General features: G+C 37.8%; 1 non-coding gene across 1 annotated transcript; it reads left to right on the top strand.

Moving 5' to 3' along the window:
* Positions 1–412: 412 nt before the first annotated feature.
* Positions 413–519, top strand: LOC145957671 (small nucleolar RNA R71). The gene has a single exon (XR_014433714.1). It is a non-coding gene; the product is annotated as a small nucleolar RNA R71 (small nucleolar RNA).
* Positions 520–25,292: the final 24,773 nt, after the last annotated feature.

Raw genomic sequence — 25,292 nt, forward strand, 5'->3', positions numbered from 1 at the left:
ATAGAAATTATGAGAAGCTGCCACCTGTTCAGTAGTATCTTCTTTTTCTCCAGTAAAAATTAAGGTACAATTTACTGCAGTGTGCCCTTGTTCCCTACAAAGGTCACATACTTGATTTGTAGCCACTGAATTAACCTTAGCTTTTTCCATCTTGTCTAATCTTTGATTAAGAGTATCAAATTTTGCTAAGAGTAACTCAATATTGTTCACTTCATATCGCCCCAGAGTTCCTTTCCTTGCTGTGACTTCTCTTTCACTGTATTGGCTGTGATTTGAGGCTACATTTTCCAAAATAATCATGCAGTCATTAATAGGTTTCCCCATGAAAGATCCTCCAGCTGCTGAGTCTAATATCATGGTGCTTTGTTGGTCCAATCCTTCAAAGAAAAATTGGATGGTAAGCCAACGGTTGAAGCCATGTTGTGGGCATGCTTGAAGATATCCTTTGAACCGCTCCCATGCTTCATAAATAGTTTCTCCAGTGCCTTGTTGGAAATTAGTGATTTTCTTCCTCAATTCTTTAGTTTTAGAAGGAGGAAAGAATTTCTCTAGAAAAGCTCTTTCACATAATTCCCAAGTTGCTATCTTTTCTCTAGGCACTGTTCTTAGCCACACCTTTGCCTTATCTCTCAAGGTGAGTGAGAATAAGCGGAGTCGCATTCCATCAGAAACTTCATCATCAAATTGCTGGGTCTCACAGATTTCCAAGAACCCCTCTAAGTGGTCATTAGGATCTTCTGATGGTAGTCCTCCAAAGGTGTTCTGTTTGAGCATATTCACCAGAGAAGCTGGTACAGTAGCTCCAGTTCGCATCTCCCCTCCAGGTATCCCACGAGCTACGGGTGCAGAGTAATCCCGAAGCGGTAAATTATCTCGTTGTGCAGCCATGTCAAATTCTCTAAAAAGGTTTCTTTTCCTTCTCAGGAGAGTTCTTTCAATCTCAGGATCAAGTGGTGTTGGTTTCCCAAGACGTAGAGATCTCTTTTGCATTAACCCTAAGGCACTGCAAAAAAAAAAAAAAAGAAAGTGACCCGTGAAATCTGAATTGGAGAAGTAAACACTAAAAAAAAATTATTTATTTATTAATTTTTTTTTTTTTTTTTTTAAAAATTCGAATTAAAATAATTGTAATTTAAATCAAGAGACGTAGTCCCCGGCAACGGCGCCAAAAACTTGTTGTGTGGAAAACCGCAAGTGTACGGTTGTCGTCAAGTAATAAATATCGAATCACAGGGACTACGTGTTTGACCTAGAATTACTAGTATTTTAATTTGAATTTTAAAACAGATAGAATGTTTGTTTTGAGATGATAAGATCAGATTCGCTGGTAAAAGAGATAGTAATGCAATTAATGAATAAGATAAAACTTTAAGATAAGATAAGGAGATTTCCGGGAATCTAGGGTTCGCACAAAGAGTTCCAACAATATTGAATTATTATTTTCATTAATTAATTCTATTCCATCTTGAAGGTAGTCTTAACCTAATTTAATCCTTGCACCTTCTCAGGCTACGAGGACGTGTTCAATTAAAATTAATCCCTACTCTCGTGGTAATTACGTTCAATTAAACCCATTAAGATCTTTGTTAATCTATTACTCCTCGAAAGCTTAAATCAACTCTCGTGATTTAACACTCAAGTCTGTTCCTTTAGGTTCCGATAATTAGGTTCTCCTCTCAGTTCATCCCTAATTATCTATGATTATGAAAATTAAGATTAATTGTTTATCATAATTATAATCAAGTTCTCCTCTGAGTTCATCCTTAATTAATGTTATTATGAAAACAATAATGTTAAAGTTCATATATAAAATATAAAAGAACAAATCAAGAATTGGAATAAAATTAAGAAACTGAATAATGCATTAATAAAGAGGTTCTCAGAGGCTAAGCCCTGATCCCAGAAAAAGGGAAACTACTCACAGGAGTTCATAGTAGTTCTCCAAGAAAAGAAGAATAAAAGAAAAGCAAACCTTAGAGTCGATGGCACAGGCGCCCAACCTTCTCTAAGTGTCAAAAACTAAAAAACTGTCTCCGAAACCAAAAGTCCTGTTCTAGGCTAACCTCATCTAATTTATAACCTAAAAGGGTAAAAAGGTAAAACTACCAAGATAACAATTACAAAAATAAAAATAAAACATAAAACTTAAAAAGCTGGGACGCGAAGTGAATCACGGCCGTGACTGAGAATCACGACCGTGATCTTCTCTGGAGCACATCTATGAAGGGTCAGTGGCGTTCACGGGTGTGATTGGGAGTCACGGCCGTGATTTTCTCTGGTGAATCACGGGCGTGATTTAGAATCACGGCTGTGATTTTCCCTGTAGCTCAGCATTTCCTCTTTAATTCTTAAATCTTGATCCTGCTCAGAGAAAACACAACACATACCAAGAAAAGCATAAAATAGGAAAATGATATAAAAATTTATTAAAAACATGAAAGATATGCATGATTATGCTATGAATTCTTGTGAATTAAAGTGCTAAAATACGAGTAAAATACACAACATCAAGCAGCATCGTGGACTGTGGAGACAAAATCATCACAAATCCCTGGAGAGGGCAAACTCACGCTACCAAAGTGACCAGAAGCACGGAGGTATGCATCCCTGGAGAGGGCAAACTCACGCTACCAAAGTGACCAGAAGCACGGAGGTATGCATCCCTGGAGAGGGCAAACTCACGCTGCCAACGTCGTCAGAAACATGGAGGCATGCAGACCCTGGAGAGGGCAAACTCACGCTACCGAGGTCGTCAGAAACACCGAGGTATGCACGAGCCTGGAGAGGCGACGACTAATACTCAGCTACTGACGTCGTCAGAAACACGGAGGTATGCAGCAGCCAACGTTGTCAGAAACACGGAGGCATGCAGACCCTGGAGAGGGCAAACTCACGCTACCGAGGTTGTCAGAAACACCGAGGTATGCACGAGCCTGGAGAGGCGACGACTAATACTCAACCTGGAGAGGACAAACTCAACCTGGAGAGGCTACTCAACAATTTTCCCACCTGAAGACACTACAAGTCGGAAGGATGGCCTACTCCCCGGACAATTGGGTCAACTCCTTTACTTGTCAACCGGTACACCAAAAATGTCGTTCAACTAAGTAAAGGGGGGGCAGCTGTAGACCCCTAAAATTGTCCGGGTCGGAAATAAGACTCAAAGACTCTCGAAGACCGAAGGAAAGTCAGCCGAAAGGATTCCTGGAAGACCCTAGGATGATTCTTTGTAGGTCTAGAAGTGTTAGAGTAGCTTAGAATAAGGGTGTGTGAGGATTGGAGCTCAATACACCCTTCTAGAGGTTCAGTACGGTCGTATTGAGCCATTTAAACTACAATACGGCCGTAATGAAATCAATACGGCCGTACTGAAGTTTTTGAACTTCAGTACGGCCGTACCAAATTCAATACGGCCGTACTGTAGTTCAAAAACTCAGTACGGACCGTAGTGAAATCAATACGGCCGTACTGAAGTTTTTGAACTTCAGTACGGCCGTACCAAATTCAATACGGCCGTACTGTAGTTCAAAAACTCAGTACGGGCCGTATTGACCCCCTAGGTCGTACTGCGCCTCAATCCTATAAATAGGACGTCATTAGCTCGTCCTTCCACACATTTGGCACACTTTTGGAGCATTCCTCCACCCTCTGGCTGAGTATTCTTGGGTTTTTGAGCTATTCTCTGCCCTAGAAATCTCTCCGGGAGCCGATCCGACTAAGTTCTTGAGTTCACGAGCCATTAGCTTGAGACTCGAACAAGTCAAAGGGAAATCTCTTTGATTTCCATAGTAAACATTATTTTTAGGGAAAGGAGCGAGCGAACGTGTAGTGGGAAGGAGCGCCAAAAAGCCTCCTAGATTCCTTTTTGAATATATAAAAGCACGCTTCGAAGGTTTCTTTCCAAATCCTTTCTTTTACCGCTTTTTTGATTGTTGCATTGCACGTTTAAAGCTTTCATCATGTAGATAGTTTACTTATAATCGTTCCAATAAATAGGGGTAGTTTAGTAATTTTACGCTATTATTTATGAAATAATCCGTCATAGGGAACCCGAAAGGGGCGTTGTGGGGTGCTAACACCTTCCCCGCACGTAATCGACTCCCTTACCCAACTCTGGTTGTAATGGCCAAAGTTGATTTGCGAAAATCAATTGCCTTATGTCTTTTTCCAATGTTTTGAGTAAAACATTGGTGGCGACTCCAAGAACCCCTTTTTGCGGAAACCACTAATCCATGGAGGGTCCCGTTTGGGATTAACATGGATTGGTGAGAATCATTTAACAAAATTGTTAGTTCGATGAGGTCTCAGTTTGAGAATAAGTCGTTCTAACAATCCATCATTTTTCAAAACTAAAAAGAGTCCGACCATCGTCGCGAATGCCAATGTCCGTTTCGGCGGGTGGCGACACCACCAATACATAGCTTGTCCTTGGAAAGCTAAGGTGGCCAAGGGAACTTTTCTTTCTTCACCTAGTTGGTGACAAGTGAAGATTTGCTCCACTTTCATTTCCCATTCCAAGTAGGCATCCACATCTTCTTTTCCATGAAAGTAAGGGAGATCAACCCTTGATTCCCTCACTTTGTGTTCTTTAATGACTCTCCTAGGTGTAGGTTGATAGTAAGCATCCATATGCATACTGATGGAAGACTTGTTGAGAAACCCGGATTGATGTTGAGTTTCCTTCAAGCTCCTCCCTAGATCTTGAACTCCTTGATTCTTCCTAGGCTTGGTTAAGGTCTCCTATGGAGGAGGAGGCCTTAGGACCACCACGATTGGTGGAGAAACTCTCCCAAGAGGCGCCACTCCTTGATGAAGAGATAAGCCTCTTCAATTCTCGCCACACTCTTCTAGTGAAGGGATAAGAGAATTGGATGAATATCAAAGAGGTTTAGGGACTTTTAGAAGAGAGAAATCTGAACAATATTTCAGAAATGAAATCTCAATACATCCAAAAGTGTTTTACAATGAAGGAAAAATGAAAATATAGGAGTAGGAAGCTTGGAGAGCAAGCTAGTCTTAACCATGGTTCACTAGGAACCATGATAAGGTCTAGTTAACCATCCATGGTCTAGAGGCTTGGAGAGCAAGCTACTCACTTAGCTTGCTTAGTAAGCAAGCTAAGGAGAAGCTTGTGCTTCAAGCTTCTAAGCTTGAGAAGAACCAAGCAATTTGGCCAAGTGTGAACACAAGTGTGAACACATCTAGGTGGGTGGCTCTTTGGAATTAATTTACTCCAACCGGTTTTGAAATTGTTAATTTGGTTTAGTTAGGTTCATCCAATGTGAATGGAACCTAGCTAAATCAAATCTATGAAAAATTAGGAGTAAAATGAGTCCAATATGTAAATTTTAGCCTAGGACCACCTCTTGGCTAAATTGCTAGTAACACTCTCTAGCTTGCTAATGGCACTCTCTAGCTTGCTAATGCCACTCCCAATCCTACTACTAGAAAACTAAGAAAAGAGTGTATTTCTAGGTTAGGTTAAATGAAGTCAAAGTGCCCAAGTAACCTACCCTAGAAACAATATACAATAGCTACTAAAAAGGAAATAAAGTGCCTCACAAATACAAAGGCAAAAATACACCTATACAAGTATCTACTATATACAAGGTACAAGAAATCAAACTATACAATATATTTACAATAGACACTATGAGACTAAAAAGAGGAATCATACTCAATACTCATATTGAGCATAGGTCTAAGAAGCACCTCCTCTCTAGAAGCCTCCTCTAGCCTCCTAACCATGGACCTAGTTAAAGGCCCAATGGTCTTCAAGTGTGAGCATCCTTGGATCACCCTTCACCCTTCTTGGTCTTACCTCTTCCAAAGGGATCCTTGGGGATTAGAGTGACAAGTGAAGATTTGCTCCACTTTCATTTCCCAATCCAAGTAGGCATCCACATCTTCTTTTCCATGAAAGTAAGGGAGATCAACCCTTGATTCCCTCACTTTGTGTTCTTTAATGACTCTCCTAGGTGTAGGTTGATAGTAAGCATCCATATGCATACTACCATCATTATCTTGGCTTTGAGAATCATTGGAGCTCTTGGTTGAGCTCCTTGAAGAATTTTTTTGACTTTTATTTTTATTTAATTTTTTTAAAAGTTTTTCTTCTCGTTGCTTAATCTTTTGAATCTCTTGTTCTAAAGCCATGATTTGTACTTCCTTTTCAAGCTTTTCTTTTTGTTTTAGAAGTATCTCATCATTTTGCCAAAGTTTTAGTGCTTCAATCTCCTTTACAATTTTTTTAAAACTTTTAGGAGTATCAAAATCACTACTACTTGGAGAATGGTGACTCATGATTAAGCAATGAGATGTTATATGCTATGCAAAAAGTTATAAAATGTTTTTGGGATTTTCTAGGAATGAAAATAGCACTTGGAAGTCTAAGTGTACAAGTTGCACTATCAAGGGAGGTGAGCTACAAAGAGCCACTTAATAACCAAGCCTTTTCAAGTGGAAATCACTAAACTCCTTTGTGGTACTTCCAATTCCCCAAAACTTTTCACAAAAATTTTGTATGCTTTTCACAATTTGTTTGTTTTGGCACTAAACTAAACGTGAGCAAATAAAACTACACAATTCTAGACGTTTCAAGGCAGCAAAGTAAACAAAATTAAAGTTCAAACACTTGAAGGAAGCAAGGATAATCAACTCGTCGGTTTGCCCTAGGTGGAAGCTTGAAACATATGAAATTTTCAAGCCACTTCCACTAGTACTACACGTGAGAATGCTAACAAGGAGTTAGATATACCTGACCAGCTTCTTAATACTCCCTCCAAGCTTTACAAATTGATTTTAAAATACAAGAGAGATTGCAAAATTTAAACTAGCCTAGAAAGCAATAAATGGCAGTTTTGGTGACCAATTAGTGACGGTTTTTGTGTTCAACTTTTCTAACACTTGTTTAAGTGTCTTAATCCGCCACTAATCCTTCAAATTTGATGCTCCTGGACCTGCAAAGAATCACAACAAAAGAGGTTAATGGTGGCTGCCTCACAAGGTGAAAGGAATGGTCACTCAAGTGAAGGAAGTTTAGGAAAAGCTAGGTCACTAAATTAGGTCAAATTTTTGTGGTATTAGTGTCCAAACTTTTCCTACACTTTGTTGAGCAATGCTTGATCCTTGAGCAAGGATTTGAGGCCACTTCCAGCACAGGAAAATTAATGAAAGAAAACTAGACAAGTAATAAAGCACAATTGGGAAAGCTTATACCAAAAGTAAAGAGTAATAGGTGTATATGACAAGACACAAAGAAGTTCAACAAGTAAAACTGAAAATTAAGACTCCAAATAAAGCTAGCACTCAGTTAGGAAGGTTCCTAGATAGGTACTAGAGTAGATGAACAAAAGAAAAAAAAAAATTGAAAGCAATTGGATAAGTATAGCACAAGTAGTAGACAAAACAATAACTAGGAATCAAGTGATTTTCTATCAATACACACCTCACGGCTTTTTCAATTTAAAATGTCTTATATTTTTTTTTTTAATTCTTTATTTTTCTAGTCTCAAATTAAGACTCCAGAGAAGGTGTTTGCCTTTTGTTTCAAATTTTTCTATGATTCCAAGCTATAGAAACCGAGACTACAAGTTAGCCAAAAATTAGGTCAAAATTCAAGTAAATTTGAGAAACTAGTGCACTAGTCTTTAGGTTTTGGTTTGGATTCCTTTTGAACTCTTTTTCTTTTGAACTTTAGGTCTTTAGGCTCTGTTTTAAACTCTGTTTTCCAGCCTCTTAACTCACTTTTTTTTTTTAAAATTTGAATCCACAAAATTAGTGCACTAGAAGTAGGATTACACTTGAAATTTTGAGTCAAATTTTTTTTATAAGATTTTCAATGGAATGTGATTTGAAAACTTAAGAACACAAAGGAAACCTAACTCTAAGGAAACTTGCTAGGACTAATAGCAAATCATGAACACAATAAGGTAAAAGAAAAAGCACATATAGGTAGGCACATTAGAAGTATGACCGAATCAAAAAATGATGAACAATGTAATAAAAAAAACAATTAGATCAACATGCTATTCAAGGAGTTTTTGAACATATAAGAACTAAACACAAACTCTAAGACAAAACATGGATTAAAAACCAAAATCTAATGCAAATGCATGAAGTCCAATCACGGACACATACAAGAATGGAGAGACTCAAATTAAATCAAAACAAGCACAAGCTAATAGGTCCTAAACATGTTGATTGTGGAAGAAAATTCAAAAACAATCAACCAATGGATCTATGGAACAAAAAGTGATTCAAAACATATAGATCCGAAAATGAAACTCAAATTAAGACACAAGAACAGACAATAACAGCACAAAACACGGACACAAAAATGGAAGCAACTTATCTCCTTGAAGAACCTTGCTCTTGATACCAAAATTGATGGAGGAGACTAGGAGAAGTGAAGTAAGTCCTCCTACTTGAATCCGCCAATGCTAGGATCTTCTTCAAAGGAGATTAGAAACCGTGATGAAGAACACTTGAAGACAAGAGAAACTCGGATCTAGGTTTCCTAAGCTATGGAGGGAAGTATCCAAGCTCAAGAAGCAATGGATTACTCACTTCAAAGAGAAGAAGAAGATGAACTCCTAAGGTTTTGAGGTGAGTAATCTTGGTGACTTTGAAGGGGAGAAACTCGGCCAAAGGCTCTCAAATTTCCATTCAATATTCAAAGTGAGTACAATAGGTGAAGGAGGGAACATATATGCATCCGAAAATATGAATACACTTGGCGCCACATGAGTGGTCACCATGTTGGCGCCAAGATTTGAATTCAAATTTAAATTTGAATTCAAATCTTGTCACACATGTGTATGACCGGTCCTATGAGTGCTTGGTGCATTTGGTTTTGATTTAGTGTGCATTTAGGGTTGAATTTGAGTCACACATGTTCAGCCAAGGTGGCATGATCCATGTGACTCAAAATGCAACTTAAATGCATGCTAAATTAAACCTAGTTTACCCTAATTTAACTAAACTAGTAATCCTCCTTTAATCCTAATCTAATGGCCTAATTACAATGGCCAAACAAATACAATGGAAATAAAAAATTACAAGAATGAAAATGAGCCCAATATTGGGTACCAAAAGGCCAAAGGCCCATGAAGCCCAAAACTAGGCCCAACTAGCCTATAACCTAAAATGCTACTCTATATGGTCCAAAATACAAGACCAAAATATATTCAAACTAGGTTAACAAAAATATAATAAGGATGTTAATAACAAGATAGGCCCATGTTGAAACTTGGTTTGGGCCTTCCAAGCCCATAGGGCCCATTGGGCTTGGACTGGACCAATCTTCCATGTCTAGCCCACTCCTCTTGGATCTTTGAGTATGTTACCTCTTGCACTCCAAAGCATGATTCCATCAGTTGAGCTTATTTTTTCTTGTGTGTGCTTTGTGCTTGAGCTAATCTATATCTAATCTTATTAGGAATGAGTATGATGATGAGTTTAAAGCTTAAGAAATTATTTTGAGACATAAAACAGAGTTTTGAAAGTTAACTCAAAATAATCGATTATCATTAAATATAATCGATTATTCCAGCAACAGGCAAAAATGATACCTTGTTGTAATAATCGATTATCCCAGGAATCACTCTCTGGAATAATCGATTATCCGGCAAACTAATCGATTAAATTGTTCTTGGTTGATTTCCAGAAATCATGAAGAACAAAATAATCGATTATTCTTTAAAATAATCGATTATCTGGTTCTGAAAAACTTATAAATAGTTTGCACATTTTGAAACTTAAGAACAAGATAGAACTAAGAATCAAAAAGAGAAAAACGTAATTGTGAAGTCTTTGTGACATTCTTGGAGAGTTTTCTTTGTGAAACCAAGAAGAAAAACATTTTTGAAATGCTTTGAGAAAAGATCATCATCATCATCACATTCTTGAAAAAGAGACAGATTAAGATTTGCTTCTAAATTCCAGGTGAATTCGTTCCTTTAATTCTTTGTGAATATTTGTAAATCTTGAGTAGGTTTCTCAAGTGGTAAGGAATTCTAGTAGTGGGTTTCTACAAGGGGTGCTTTCTTGGGGTCAAGAAAGTGGTTATCTTGAATGTAGGAGTGTATGCATGTGTGGTATGCTTGTAAAACTTCTTCATTAAGATAGTGGAACAAATCTTGATCAGGTTATGATTGAGGACTGGATGTAGGTCACATGTGGATTGGCTGAACCAGGATAAAAGACTTGTGCAATCTTCTCTTATCCTTATCTTTTACTTTGTGTAATATCTTGGTTGTATGTTGAAAAGATTATTCTTAATTAACATGTTTGTATATGTAACATTGGATTAAACTGAATCAAAGTATTACATATTCATTGTTCTTAACTTTGAATCTCATTAATGATTAATCAAGAAAGCATATAGGATTCATTCTTCATTAACAAGTCTTTAAGGAACTTCTTTGAAAATTCATATTAGAAAAGTTTGAATTGAAATAAAGATCCTAAGAACTCTGAAAATTTTTAAAGTGTCATAGAATCCAATTCACCCCCCTCTTGGATTGAGCCATTCTTTTCTAAAAATTGGTATCTAGAGCAAGGTTCTTGAGTGTTATTCAAGATTTCAAAAATGGCCAATAACAACCTATCTTATGGTGAGGGTGTGTCTATTCATAGACCTTTTGTTTTCAATGGTGAAAACTATGTCTACTAGAAGATTAGGATGAGAATTTTCATTGAAACAATTGACATTCTTGTGTGGGATGTGTAGACACCCAATTTTGTCCGAGGGCATACAATCAGCAAAATAGGACATCAGAGGGCCCAAAAGCAACTTTTTTCAGTGGCCCGGAACGGGCCGTTCCAAAATCGGAATGGGCCGTTCCCAAGTCCGGAACGGGACGTTCTGTGACTCCTAAAAAGGCATAAATTGTAGGTTGGAACGGGCCGTTCCAGACCAGAACGGCCGTTCCAAACCCCATCAAAGGACCAAAATTTTGTACCCCAGAATGGGCCGTTCTAATTTCAAAACGGGCCGTTTTGGTCCCTGGAACGGGCCGTTCTGATTTCAGAACAGGCCGTTCCAGGGTGCAAAAATAGAACATAACGTTCGGATCCGGAACGGGCTGTTCTGAATCCAGAACGGGCCGTTCCGGACCACATCTGATGCCTATAAATAGAGATCTCGTGCACAGTTCTCAGGGCGGCCAGAGAAATTTCGAATAAGACTCCTTTGAGCACGAAAATTCTGGATCTCTCTCCTTTTTATTATATTTCTTGAGGTTTGTGTCGCATCTCTATATTCTCTTTCTCCTATTGTATTTCTTGAGTGTTGTGAGGCAATTGTAGTGCGAAAGGTTGCCACAAAGCACCTCAAATCTCCCTATTTTGAAGATCCAATAGAGTTCATTCAAGAGGTATTTCAGTTAATTTCTTTCTCTTTTTTTTTATTTTATTTCTTATCTATAATAAATATTGTTATAATAAAAAATAATTATGTAGACATTGTAAGATTAATAAATAATTATTAATAAAGGGGATTAAATATTTTAATTATTAATTCTTATTACGTTATCTTCATCATAGGGTACTGATTTAGGGCATTGTAGGGGTGCTTAATACCTTCCCTACACGTAACCGACCCCCGAACCCAATTCTGGTTATCAAGACCATTATTGGACTTTTAAAAAATCTTTTTGTTTTTCCAATGTTTTGAGTAAAACATTGGTGGCGACTCCATGAACTCATTTTTCAAAACCATTAATTAAGGATTAGTCTAGTGTCCGGGCATTCCTTAATTGATGAGACTTTTAAAAGGATGTCTAAACCATTAGTCGCGAGATCATAAATTTTCGGGTTGCGACAGATGGCGACTCCGCTAGGGACGTTTAAAGAGGGTCAGGCCCATTTAATTGATAAAGTTAATAAAATAAAAATAATAATTTAAATATTTCTTCCCCTTTACTTTATTTGCTTTATTTGTTTGGCTTTATTATCTGTATGCTTGCTTAAATTCCGCACATGTTTGAATTAACAAATTGCACACAAACCATAGCACACAACAGTCCCCCTACACCTGGGGGCATGAGGGTATTAAACATAGGGAGTGGTTGACGTACGACCGGCCCAAGTTTGGCCTTGGAGCCTGCGAGCCTTGTCGGAAATCACACTCAAGGTGATAACCGGTTACTCTAGCCTGAAATACTACGACAGACCTTAGAGTTTGCCAGGTGATGGCGACAGAGATACTGGGTCCTTATAATGGGGGCACCTTGGGGGCCTTAAGACCAAAGTGAGGATAATTAGAACCGCCCTATACAATGCACTTTTTTTAACAGGGACCACAGACCATGGATGTATATGCGACTGTTTATGGATTGTATGAGCATATGTTTGTTGCATTTTGTCTATTCAAATCATTCATTTATTTTTTATAATTCTCCTAAGGTAAAGAAAAACATAAAAAATTAAAAATGCTTTATCATGTGAGAGAAAACCTAGTGTGAAAATAAGATTTATGAGAATCATACATTCCTTCCTTAAAAAAAAAAAAGGGAGGCATCATGCATTTTCTACAAAATAAAAAAATATAATAAATAAAAAGTAAAAAAAGAGGGGACATGCATATCATATATTTAGGATCATAAGGGGATTTGTATCAAAGACGAGAAATCAGTGTGACCTCTGTCACATCATAAAATATTATGAAGAGGAACACCGATAACTCACCTCTCGACAAGGATGAGCCATCAAGTCTTTGATAGAAACTCCCTTCATGCATTACCATTTAAATAAGCTTGATGGAAAACTATCTTATCCCTTAAAGGTGGCTTTTCAACATTCCATACTCACACGAGATCAAAAGATAAAAGCTATGGAAGGCCTAGAAGAAAGAAATCGTGTCCTCAATGAAGAGCTTGAACAGCTCAAGGAACAAATGGCTAGAATGCTTGAGGCCATGAACAAATTGCAGCATGATAGTAGTACTAGAAACGTCGGCAATGTTTCCAAAGATCATCTGAATGTCTGGGAAGAAAGACTGAGAGCTGTGGAAGGCCACAGTTTTGATGTTCAAGAGGCTATAGATATGTGCTTGGTGAAGGATATCCAATTCCCCGTCAAGTTCCAAATCCCTGACTTCCAAAAGTACACCGGAGCCAGTTGTCCAAAAGGACATCTAACAATGTACTGTAGGAAAATGGCAGGCTATGTGAGCAATGAAAAGCTCCTGATACACTATTTTCAGGAAAGCCTTTCAAATGCTGCTCTCAACTGGTCATGCAGCTAGATGGAGGGAAGATCCAGACATGGAAACAGTTAGCCGACGCCTTTCTTTGTCGGTACAAGTACAACATCGAACTAATTCCTGATAGGTCTGATTTACAAAGCTTGAGCAAGAAGGGCGACGAGTCCTTCAAAACCTATGCACAGAGATAGAGAGAAATGGCTGCGCAAGTAGAGCCTTCATTATCTGATAAGGAGATGGTGACAATGTTCATCAATTCCTTAAGTGGACCCTATTATGACAAGATGATAGGGAACACTTCGACTCTCTTTGCCGACATAGTCACTATCGGGGATAGAGTCGAGCAAGGTCTAAAAAGTGGGAAGATAGGAAAATTTCCCGAAAGCCAAGGGTATAAGAAGACTTTTAGGGGAAATGAGATCAATGTTCTAAACTCTTCCGCTACATCTCGAACGACCAAAGCATCACCAAAAGCAGAAAGGGAACTTGATAAAATTCCTATAAGCTACACAGAGTTATTCCCTCAATTGGTGAAGGCATCCATGCTGGTAAGAACCCCACCACGAAGAAAGCAACAACCGCCTTACCCGCTATGGTATAGGCCAGAGGAAACATGCGATTATCATGCTGGGGCAGTAGGCCACTCCATAGAAAATTGCAAGGCTTTGAAATCTCGTGTACAAAAGCTTATTGACGCTGGGCAGCTCAAGTTTGAGGCCAACACAGCACACATCAAGGAATGATTATTTGAGTAACCATCTTGGAATGACAGTTGTTAGGGGCTCTCTTTTTTCCAAAATATATATATATATATATATATATATATATATTTGCTCAAACTCATAACCTTCGCCCACGGTCACGAGTTCAAAATAAGGGCTTGTACAAGTTTTTCTTGCATTCATCAAATAATATACGTCATTTCATAAATCTCTTGTATTTATTCTTTTCCCTCTTGTGTCACACATTAAATTCCAAAATCAATCACCATGATAAAAAAAAAAACATGACTGAAGATAATAAAATTAATCAAAACTTCGAACATCTACGACGCATTGTCTGAGTCTAAGGTAGATAAGGAGATCACTGCCTCGAAACACACATAGATAGGAAAGTGATCAGATACAAAACCATAAGATTCTCATTGCATAAGAAGAGTCTTGCAAAAAAAAACAACTTTTCCGCAATTTGGACGACAAAGGAAGCACAAATCTCGAATCATGAAAGAACTCTCTGTCAACACCCGTAGGTTGGGGCAACATCTTTCTCCTTGGTGTACGAGAATGGGGGGCAGTGTTAATCATTAAAGACGCTGCTCCTTCCAAATGTGGATGGTAGGAGATTTTATCAAAGCAAAGAAGCGTTATGCCAAAAAATAATATCACTTGCAAAATACTGCTAGGATGAAAACCCGCAAAGGGCATCTTAGACAAAAAAAAAAAAAAACACAGAAATCAAAAGTTCCCGCTAGGACACGTCCTAGGCAAAAATTAGGGATCTAAAAAGGATAAAAATAGCAAGTGATGATTCTCATAGTTGAAAACTAAAAGGCGGCTTGAACACTTCTACAAGGGGCCAAATTCTGCGAAGACTCTGCCTGAGACTCAGATATGTAGTTGAAGATAATTAGGAGAATGATTATAATAATTATCCAAGGGAATGTTTGTTTAAAAAACTTAAACACTCACCTACCTCAACTACCCATTCATTCTAAATCATCCTACCTCCACTACCCATTCATTCTAAATCATCGTTTCCTTTCCTTTCTGTCTTGTCCAACCTTAATGACGTGTATTATTGATGGTTGTCAAAATTTAAACAAGTATAAAAAAGGGAGAAACAAAAAATGAAAATGACCCGTTGGGATGAAAACCCGTAAAGGGCGTCCTAAGCAAAAATTAAGGCAAATGAAAAGAGCAAAAAAATACCCGCTAGGATACATCCTAGGCAAAAATTAGGGTTTCTAAACAAAAAGAAAAAAAAAGCCCCAAAATGACTCAATACATCAAACGGCCAATATGACTAATGTTGCACATCGATCGAAGTAGTCTCTTCGTGAGAAGGAGAAAAGGAGAGCCACCTTCTAAAAAAAAAAGGGAAAGAAAAAAAAAACAAAAATCAAAACATGCATTGCACGCATTCAAAATCATTTCACACACTTAGAAAATTTTCTTTATCAAAGGGGAATTATTCAAAATATGCAATAACTATCATCATGCATAAATAAGCATTCAACATTTTTTTGCATCTCAACAAGAAAAGCCAAAAAGGGAAACATAAGTTCCGATCGATATCATCCCAACAAGAGGAAAATGCAGCCCAAACTAGGGGCATCAACAATCATCAAACAAGAAAGCATAAACAACCAGTCATCAACGAATAGAAAAAAAACCTACCTCAAGCAGACGCCTGGAGAGGCATCATAATACTCACATGGCAGGGTAACATTGGAATCCCTGTCAGCCATCCACTTCTCTACCCACCAACACAGGGGCACAACAAACATCTCTTGCCCATCCACCTAGGGGCAGTCGTTCATTCCACAACCATCCATCAATAATTAAACAAGCAATCATCAAAAGGACTCAGCATTGCGCCTGGAGAGGCATCATAATACTCATATGGTAGGGGCAACACTAGAATCCCTATCACCCATCAACTCTTTTGCCCACCATCACAAGGGCACCACCTACCAGCAATCCTCTTCTTCATCGAACGTCCTCCCAAAGAAAAAGGGCAATCACATCATCATCATAAGCAGGCAGCCTGGAGAGGCCAGGCATAATAATACTCAACATTTACTCCTTCGCCCCCCATCACAAGGGCACCACTTACCAGCAATCCTCATCTTCATCAGACGTCCTCCCAAAGAAAAGGGGCAATCACATCATCATCATCAGCAGGCAGCCTGGAGAGGCCAGGCATAATAATACTCATCGTTTACTCCTTTGCCCACCATCACAAGGGCACCACCTACCAGCAATCCTCGTCTTCATCAGACATCCTCCCAAAGAAAAGGGGCAATCACATCATCATCATCAGCAAGCGGCCTAGAGAGGCCGGCACAATAATACTCACAGTATCAGCAGGCAGCCTGGAGAGGCCGGCACAATAATACTCACAGTATCAGCAGGCAGCCTGGAGAGGTCGGCACAATAATACTCACAGTATCAGCAGGCGGCCTGGAGAGGCCGGCACAATAATACTCACAATATCAGTAGGCGGCCTGGAGAGGCCGACACAAGAATACTCAACATCAGCAGGTTGAAGAACCGGATCTCCACCTCACAAGAGAAACAATGGAGCTTTTACTCGAAGACTGAAGATCAGGTGTATAAATTGTTACCCTTGTTACCCAATAGAGTACGCAACCCAACACTCAGCTGCTCTAAAGGGCGAGGATACAAGAAAATATACCTATCCGAGGGAAGTAATGTAGAAGCGTCAACACAGAGACGAGAAGAAGACCCGGATGAAATGTCTACGTCTTTACTTGCCTTTGGAAAAGCAACACAGCTATTCCAAAGGACAAGTAAAGAGGGGCAGCTGTAGACACCCAATTTCGTCCGGGGGCATACAATCAGCAAAATAGGACATCAGAGGGCCCAAAAGCAACTTTTTTCAGTGGCCTGGAACGGGCCGTTCCAAAATCGGAACGGGCCGTTCCCAAGTCCGGAACGGGCTGTTCTGTGACTCCTAAAAAGGCATAAAATTGTAGGTTGGAACGGGCCGTTCCAGACTAGAACGGCCGTTCCAAACCCCATCAAAGGACCAAAATTTTGTACCCCAGAACGGGCCGTTCTGATTTCGAACGGGCCGTTCCAGGGTGCAAAAATAGAACATAACGTTCGGATCCGGAACGGGCCGTTCCGGACCACATCTGATGCCTGTAAATAGAGATCTCGTGCACAGTTCTCAGGGCGGCCAGAGAAATTTCGAATAAGACTCCTTTGAGCACGAAAATTCTGGATCTCTCTCCTTTTTATTATATTTCTTGAGGTTTGTGTCGCATCTCTATATTCTCTCTCTCCTATTGTATTTCTTGAGTGTTATGAGGCAATTGTAGTGCGAAAGGTTGCCACAAAGCACCTCAAATCTCCCTATTTTGAAGATCCAATAGAGCTCATTCAAGAGGTATTTCAGTTAATTTCTTTCTCTTTTTTTTTATTTTATTTCTTATCTATAATAAATATTGTTATAATAAAAAATAATTATGTAGACATTGTAAGATTAATTGTATAATTTAAATTTCAAGTATGTAAATAATTATTAATAAAGGGGATTAAATATTTTAATTATTAATTCTTATTACGTTATCTTCATCATAGGGTACTGATTTAGGGCGTTGTAAGGGTGCTTAATACCTTCCCTACACGTAACCGACCCCCGAACCCAATTCTGGTTATCAAGACCATTATTGGCCTTTTTAAAAATCTTTTCTTTTTCCAATGTTTTGAGTAACACATTGGTGGCGACTCCATGAACTCATTTTTCAAAACCATTAATTAAGGATTAGTCTGGTGTCCGGGCATTCCTTAATTGATGAGACTTTTAAAAGGATGTCTAAACCATTAGTCGCGAGATCGAAAATTTTCGGGTTGCGACAAGATGCAGTTGAAAATGGACCCTATATCCCTATGACCAAAGATGATGATGGGAAGAGAGAAAAACATTGGAGTGAGTGGAGTGATGATGAGAGAAAAAGAGCCCAATATGACTATAGAGCCAAAAACATCATTACATCTACATTGTCTATTGATGAATTTTTTAGAATATCACAATGCAAAATCTGCTAAAGAAATATGGGATACTTTGCAAGTCACTCATGAAGGAACAAGTGATGTTAAGAGATCTAGAAAGCATACTCTCATAAGAGAATATGAACTGTTGAGGATGAACAATGGTGAATCAATTTCTGATTTTCAAAAGAGGTTTACACACTTGATAAATCACCTTGTTGATCTTGGCAGGAAATTTGAAGAAGAAGAGTTAAATTTGAAAGTGCTGCAATGCTTGGACAGATCATGGCAAGCAAAGGTTGTGGCTGCCTTAGAAGAATCAAAGGACTTGACTTCATTGACCCTTGCTACTCTCTTTGGAAAGCTAAGAGAGCATGAGCAAAAGCTGCATATATTTGAGGAAAATGAACATCAGGACAAGAAGGGCAAGGGAGAATCACTAAAATCCTTGAAATTGGAAAAAAGGCAAAGAGGTGTGTGAAGAATCAAGCTCCAAAGATTCCAATACAGAGAACTTCAACCTACTGGTGAAGAAGTTCAGAAAATTCCTAATGAAAAAGAGAAATTCTCCCTACAAGTTCAATAAAAAAAACTAACAAGAAAGAGGAAGCAAGTACATCCTCCTACAATTGCTTTGAGTGCGGGAAACCAGGATGCATAAAAGCTGAATGTCCAAACCTCTTGAAGAAGCAACAAGATGAAAAGAAAATGAAGAAAAATGGCAAAGGAAAGAAATCCTACATTGCTTGGGAAGACAATGACTCAAGCACAACAAGTGATGAATCTGAATTTGAAGAGAACAACTTGTGTTTGATGGCTGGAGTTGACCAAGACACAATAGTAAGTGATTCTGACCTTGAATCTAATCCGGACTATGATCAACTCCAAGAAGTTTTCATTCAAATTCATTAAGAGGCTGTGAAGTTTGATGCTTTAAATTCAAAACTTAAAAACAAGCTGTCATGGTATGAAAATGCTTTAATTAAAGCTGAAAAAGAGCTTGAGGATTTGAGAAATGAGCATGACAATCTTCAAAATATTTTCAACTTTAATGAAGCTCATTGTGAAACCTCCTCCTCCTCAAAAGGTGTTTGTGAAAATTGCAAGATTTTTGAAAAGGAAAATCCTGATTTGAAAATCACTCTTGCAAAGTTCACAAATGGAAATGCAAATTTAAATATTATTCTGGGAAAACAAAGAAATACTTTTGATAGAAGTGGACTTGGTTTTAATCAAAGCATGAGCATGCCATTAAAATCAAAGAAAGGAGTTTTGAAGAAAAACCAAGATTTCAGAAAATTTAAAAGCAATTTCACTAGACAAACAACCTGCTATTATTGTTGTAAGAAAGGTCACACAATAAGGAATTGCTACTCTACGAAATATGGAGTTCCAAATGGAGAAATGGTTTGGGTTAAAAAGAGCCAAAGGCTGAGAACTAACCATCAAGGATCCTTCACATGGGTACCTAAATCTTTTTTCTGAATCTTTGTTGTAGGAATGCTTGAGGGCCAAAAGCTTACTATGGTATCTTGATAGTGGCTACTCAAGGCATATGACTGGAGATCCCTCAAAATTCTCAAGTCTGAAATTGAAGAATGAAGGGTATGTTACCTATGGTGACAACAACAAAGGGAGAATTCTTGGTCATGGTAACATTGGTAACTCCTCCTCCCTAACATTGATTGAGAATGTATTGGTTGTTGAAGGGCTGAAACATAATTTTCTTAGTATAAGTCAACTTAGTGATAAAGGCTTTAAAGTTGAATTTGATAATACTTATTGCTTGATATGTGATAAAAAGACAAAAGAAATCAGATTCATTGGAAAAAAATTGACAACATATACATGCTTGACTTAGAACACTCAATAGCAATTTCCAACACTAAGTGCTTAATAACCAAAGAAGACAATATTTGGCTTTGGCATAGGAGAGTTGCACATATTCACATGGATCACTTAAACAAACTTAGTAGAAAGGAGTTAGTGATAGTGATGGAGTTATGGTTGAAGTAAGTGAAGTAGTCTTGCTCCTTTTGACCTACTCTGAATATGAAGACCTTTTCCTTGAGCTTGCCATGATTCAAATGGATGAAGAAGATGAATGGAGTGATAGGAGAATCTCTAAGCTAAGGATGGAAGCATCCAAGCTAAAGATCCAAATGAAAGCTCACTTTCAAGCTTAGGAATGGAGGTTTTCCTAAGGCTAGGGTTAGTGAGATTTCGGTGACTCTTGGAGAGAATTTGGCTGAAGTAAAAACTCAGTATTCTCTATTAATCAAAAGTGTTTACAAGAGTGAAGGTCTCAAGCATTTAAAGCCATGGATCAAAAGAGTTTTGGGGCCATTCCATGTGCACTCAAAAGTGGCGCCAATTTGAATTCAAATTCAAATTTGAATTCAAAGTTGAACGTCCACTTGCACATGCCATGTGCAGCCAGCCCTTCTAGAATTCTAATTGCATTTAGAAGTAATTTAGGGTTCATTTAAGTGTTCACATGTGCAGCCACCTTTGGCACAAAACATGTGACTCAAATGAAACTCTAATTACTCCTAAATGTAATTAACATTCTATGATTCATGCTTTAATACTTAATCCTTTTAAATTCCTATTCTAATGGCCCAAATACAATGGCCAAACAAATACAATGGAAATGAAAAATTACAAGAATGAAAATGAGCCCAATATTGGGTGATGGCAACCCTCCTTGCATGGATTGAGTTAAGAGCGTGAAAGAGGGATGACCGGACTCCTTGGATCATGGAACTCAAGGTTTCTAGCCTTGGAGATGGAGATGGGCGAATGGTGTTTATGGAGGCTAGGTGTTTGATGAAATGCTAAGGTTGTGCTCTAGGGTTTTGGCTCACTTCATTGATGGATGAAGGCCACTCCTAAAGGTGAGAACACTCACGGTGAAGATGAGAAGGATAGGTGGCCGAAATGACCAAGGGGACCAAGGAAGAATATTAAGGCACAAAGGCTCTCTTAATATCATAAATTCCAAAGTATTTACAAGGTGTGGGGTGTTGGGTATTTATAGGAGGGGAGGCATCTAGGGTTGCATTTGGAGTAGGCAAATGCATTCCAAATGAAATGCAAATGAACCCTAGATGCAACTTGGTGGCCAAGGATGGAATCTTTGGGTTTAGATTGGCTATATCTAGGTGCATGATAAGACCATGCAACCTTTGCCCTCCACTTGGGCCTAAGCCTTTCTAACACCAAAAATAGACCCAATGACACCAAAAAACATGCATCACCCTCTAATTAACACCCTAGCCCAAAATTAAAAACCTAATTATCTAGAGCACCCCATAATACAAAGGCAAAATGGGAAATACAAGGAAAATAAATTCTAAGTCCTAAGCACCCCAAAATACAAGGGTAAAATAGGAAATTAAAGATAAGGGAAAAAATAGGAATAAAAATAAATGCTATAAAAACTTAGGAGCTAAGGCCCAAAAGTAGGCTTACTCCTCCTATGGTTTTTCAACACTAACCCATTCCTCTTGCTTCCTTAAATATATCACCTCTTAGTCTTCTTGGCCTTAGTGTTATTCCATCATTCCCTCCCTCTTGAAAAGGATTTGACCTCAAATCAAGAGGTTCCTCATGGTGGGCATGATGACCAACAAAAACATAAAAATAAGCATTAGAGGTAATAGTATATGATAGAAATGGAAAGTGTATCCTAAGAGGAGTTCTACTAAAAATGCTAAAAAGATTGTCTAAATTAAAAGGACTAGACTCTCTAATATTAAGGATAGGATCCTCCCCATGGTGAAGTCTAGGTGTATAACTAAAACATAAAAAGGTAAAAAGACTAAAACTATAGCACACTAATGTATTAGTCCTAAAAACTAAAATATCTTGTTGGAAGTGCCCAATGTAATGACCTAGGTATGTATTGGAAAATAAAGAAAACTTAACTAAAAGATTACCTAAACAACTTTGTATTGCATAATTTGTTAGATACATATGAGAAAAAGGTGCTAAGAGGAGTTTAGAAAACTCATATAATCTAAGTTTGTCTTGTAGGGAAGTACCCAAAAGTAGGCTTACTCCTCCTATGGTTTTTCAACACTAACCCATTCCTCTTGCTTCCTTCAATATATCACCTCTTGGTCTTCTTGGCCTTAGTGTTATTCCATCATTGGGTACCAAAAGCCCAAAGGCCCATGAAGCCCAAAACTAGGCCCAATAAGCCTATAGTCTAAAATCCTATCCTAGATGGTCAAAATACAAGACCCAAAATATAGGAAACCTATACTAACATGATATATACAAGATAAAAGAAAAATAGCTAAAACAAGATATGGCCCATGAGAAGTTCAACTTGGGCCTTCCAAGCCCATCGGGCCCATTGGGCCTTGACTGGCCCAAACCTTCATGTCTATCCCATTCCTCTTGGCTCTTTCAATGTGTCACCCCTTGCCTTCCTAGGCATGATTCCATCAGATAGGATTACCTAAACTCAAGTTTAGCAAGGACAAACTATGTGATGCTTGTCAAAAGGGCAAACAAGTGAAGGCTAGCTTTAAAAGAAAAAATCAGATTTCCACTACTAGACCTTTGCAATTAATTCACATGGATTTGTTTGGTCCTTCAAGAACCATGAGACTAGGTGGAAACTACTATGGGTTAGTTATTGTAGATGACTATTCAAGATTCACATGGGTTATGTTTCTTGCAAATAAAAATGAAGCTTTTAATGCCTTTAAGAAATTTGCCAAGCTTGTTCAAAATGAAAAGAAAACATTTTGTTCCAAAAATTTTGTGAGGAGCATGGTATAAATCATAATTTTTCAGCACCTAGGACACCTCAACAAAATAAAGTTGTTGAGAGGAAAAATAGGTCTCTTGAGGAATTAGCTAGGACTATGTTGAATGAGACCAAACTACCAAAATATTTTTGGGCTGATGCTATTAACACAACTTGTCATGTGTTAAACAAAGTCCTGATCAGGCCCATACTAAAGAAAACACCCTATGAAATTTATAATGGGAGGAAGCCTAACATTTCATACTTTAGAGTATTTGGGTGTAAGTGCTTTGTGCTAAACAATGGAAAAGAGCAACTTGGAAAATTTGATGCAAAGGCTGATGAGGCAATCTTTTTAGGATATTCTACAAATAGCAAAGCCTATAAAATCTATAACAAGAGAACTCTAATTGTTGAAGAATCAGTTCATGTTGTGTTTGATGAGACTAACAAACAAGAGACAAAGCAAACTGAAATAAAAGACTTGACTGATTTGCTTGATCAACCTCTATTAGAGAGTGAACCTAATGAAAAGCCTAAAGAGAGTGAATCAAATGAAACCACCGAGGATACAAGTGAACAATTGCCTAAGGAATGGAAAACTTCTAGGGACTTATCAATGGATAATATATTTGGAAATATTGGTAAGGGAGTGTCAACTAGAAGAGCCATCAAGAATATTTGCAATACTATGGATTTTGTGTCACAAGTTGAACCTAAAAGTATAGATGAAGCTCTAAAAGATGAACATTGGTTAATGGCCATGCAAGAGGAACTAAATCAGTTTGAAAGAAATGAAGTATGGGATTTAGTGCCATTACCAACTGATTATCCAATTATAGGAACCAAGTGGGTTTTTAGAAATAAGCTTCATGAATCAGGAATTATTATAAGAAATAAGGCAAGGCTAGTGGCTAAGAGGTATAATCAAGAAGAGGGAATTGATTATGATGAGACTTTTGCCCTTGTAGCAAGGATAGAAGCCATTAGATTACTTCTTGCTTATTCTTCTATAATGAATTTCAAGCTTTATCAAATGGATGTGAAAAGTGCTTTTCTTAATGGGTTGATACAAGAAGAAGTATAAGTGGAGCAACCACCAGGTTTTATTGATTTTAAGTATCCTAACCATGTGTACAAACTTAAAAAGGCACTCTATGGCTTGAAGCAAGCTCCAAGATCATGGTATGACAAGTTGAGAAATTTTTTGATTGAAAATGACTATGTAAGAGGGAAAGTAGATAATACATTGTTTGTGAAAAAGTTCAAATATGATACAATGTATGTTCAAATCTATGTGGATGACATTGTGTTTGGATCCACTAATGTCTCTCTATGTAAAGAATTTGCTAAGACAATGCAAGGAGAATTTGAAATGTCAATGATGGGGGAGCTTACATTCTTCTTGGGGTTACAAATCAAACAAATGAGTGATGGAATCTTCATAAGTCAAAGCAAGTATTGCAATGAACTATTAAAGAAGTTTGGTATGGAAGGGTGTAAGGAGGCTGCAACACCAATATCAAACACATGCAATCTTGATTTGGATGAGAAAGGCATAGCTGTTGATAACTCAAAGTATAGAGGTATCATTGGATCACTTTTATATTTGACAGCTAGTAGGCCTGATATAATGTTTGTTGTGTGCTTGTGTGCAAGATTTCAGGCAAATCCAAAAGAATCTCACATGAAATCTGTAAAGAGAATTCTTAAATATCTGAAAGGTACAACTAATGTAGGTTTGTGGTATCCAAAAGGAGTCTCACTAAGTCTGATAGGCTACTCAGATTCAGACTATGCTGGGTGTAGACTTGATAGAAAAAGCACAAGTGGTACTTGTCACCTACTAGGAAGTGCACTTGTCTCATGGCATAGCAAAAAACAAGCTTGTGTTGCTTTGAGTACAATTGAAGCAGAATATATAGCTTCTGGGATTTATTGTGCTCAAATGCTTTGGATGAAACAACAACTAAGAGATTATGAAACTGAGCTGAATAAAATACCTTTGAGGTGTGATAATACAAGTGCAATAAATCTGACCAAAAATCTAATTTTGCACTCTAGGACAAAACACATAGAGATAAGACACCACTTTTTAAGAGACCATGTACAGAGAAATGATTGTGTTGTAGAGTTTGTTGAAACTAGTAAGCAATTAGCTGACATATTTACAAAACCTCTACCAAGGGAAAGATTTAATCAATTAAGAATTGAACTAGGAATAGCCAATGAATCTTGTTTGTATTGATTGTGATTTGAGATTGATTGTGTGATTGATTGGTTAATATATGTGTAAAACATTGATGTATAATGAATAAAAGAGAGTGTTCAAGAGTTGAATTAGATTTGGAGTGGTTTAAAAAGTTAGAGAAGCAAAACTTCTCTGGAATAATCGATTATTTTAAAATTTAATCGATTATTGTAAGTAAGCCTATAAGAATAATCGATTATTTGGGCAATAATCGATTATCTGGGAGAAGAAGAATTCCAGAAGTCTCTGGAATAATCGATTATTTGGGCAATAATCGATTATCTAGGAAGAAGAATGCCAAGACTCTCTGGAATAATCGGTTATTTTAGAAAT

The sequence above is a fragment of the Cajanus cajan genome, chromosome 4 (assembly GCF_000230855.2).
Source record: "Cajanus cajan strain Asha chromosome 4, NIPB_CcT2T_4, whole genome shotgun sequence".
Taxonomy (NCBI): Eukaryota; Viridiplantae; Streptophyta; class Magnoliopsida; order Fabales; family Fabaceae; genus Cajanus; species Cajanus cajan.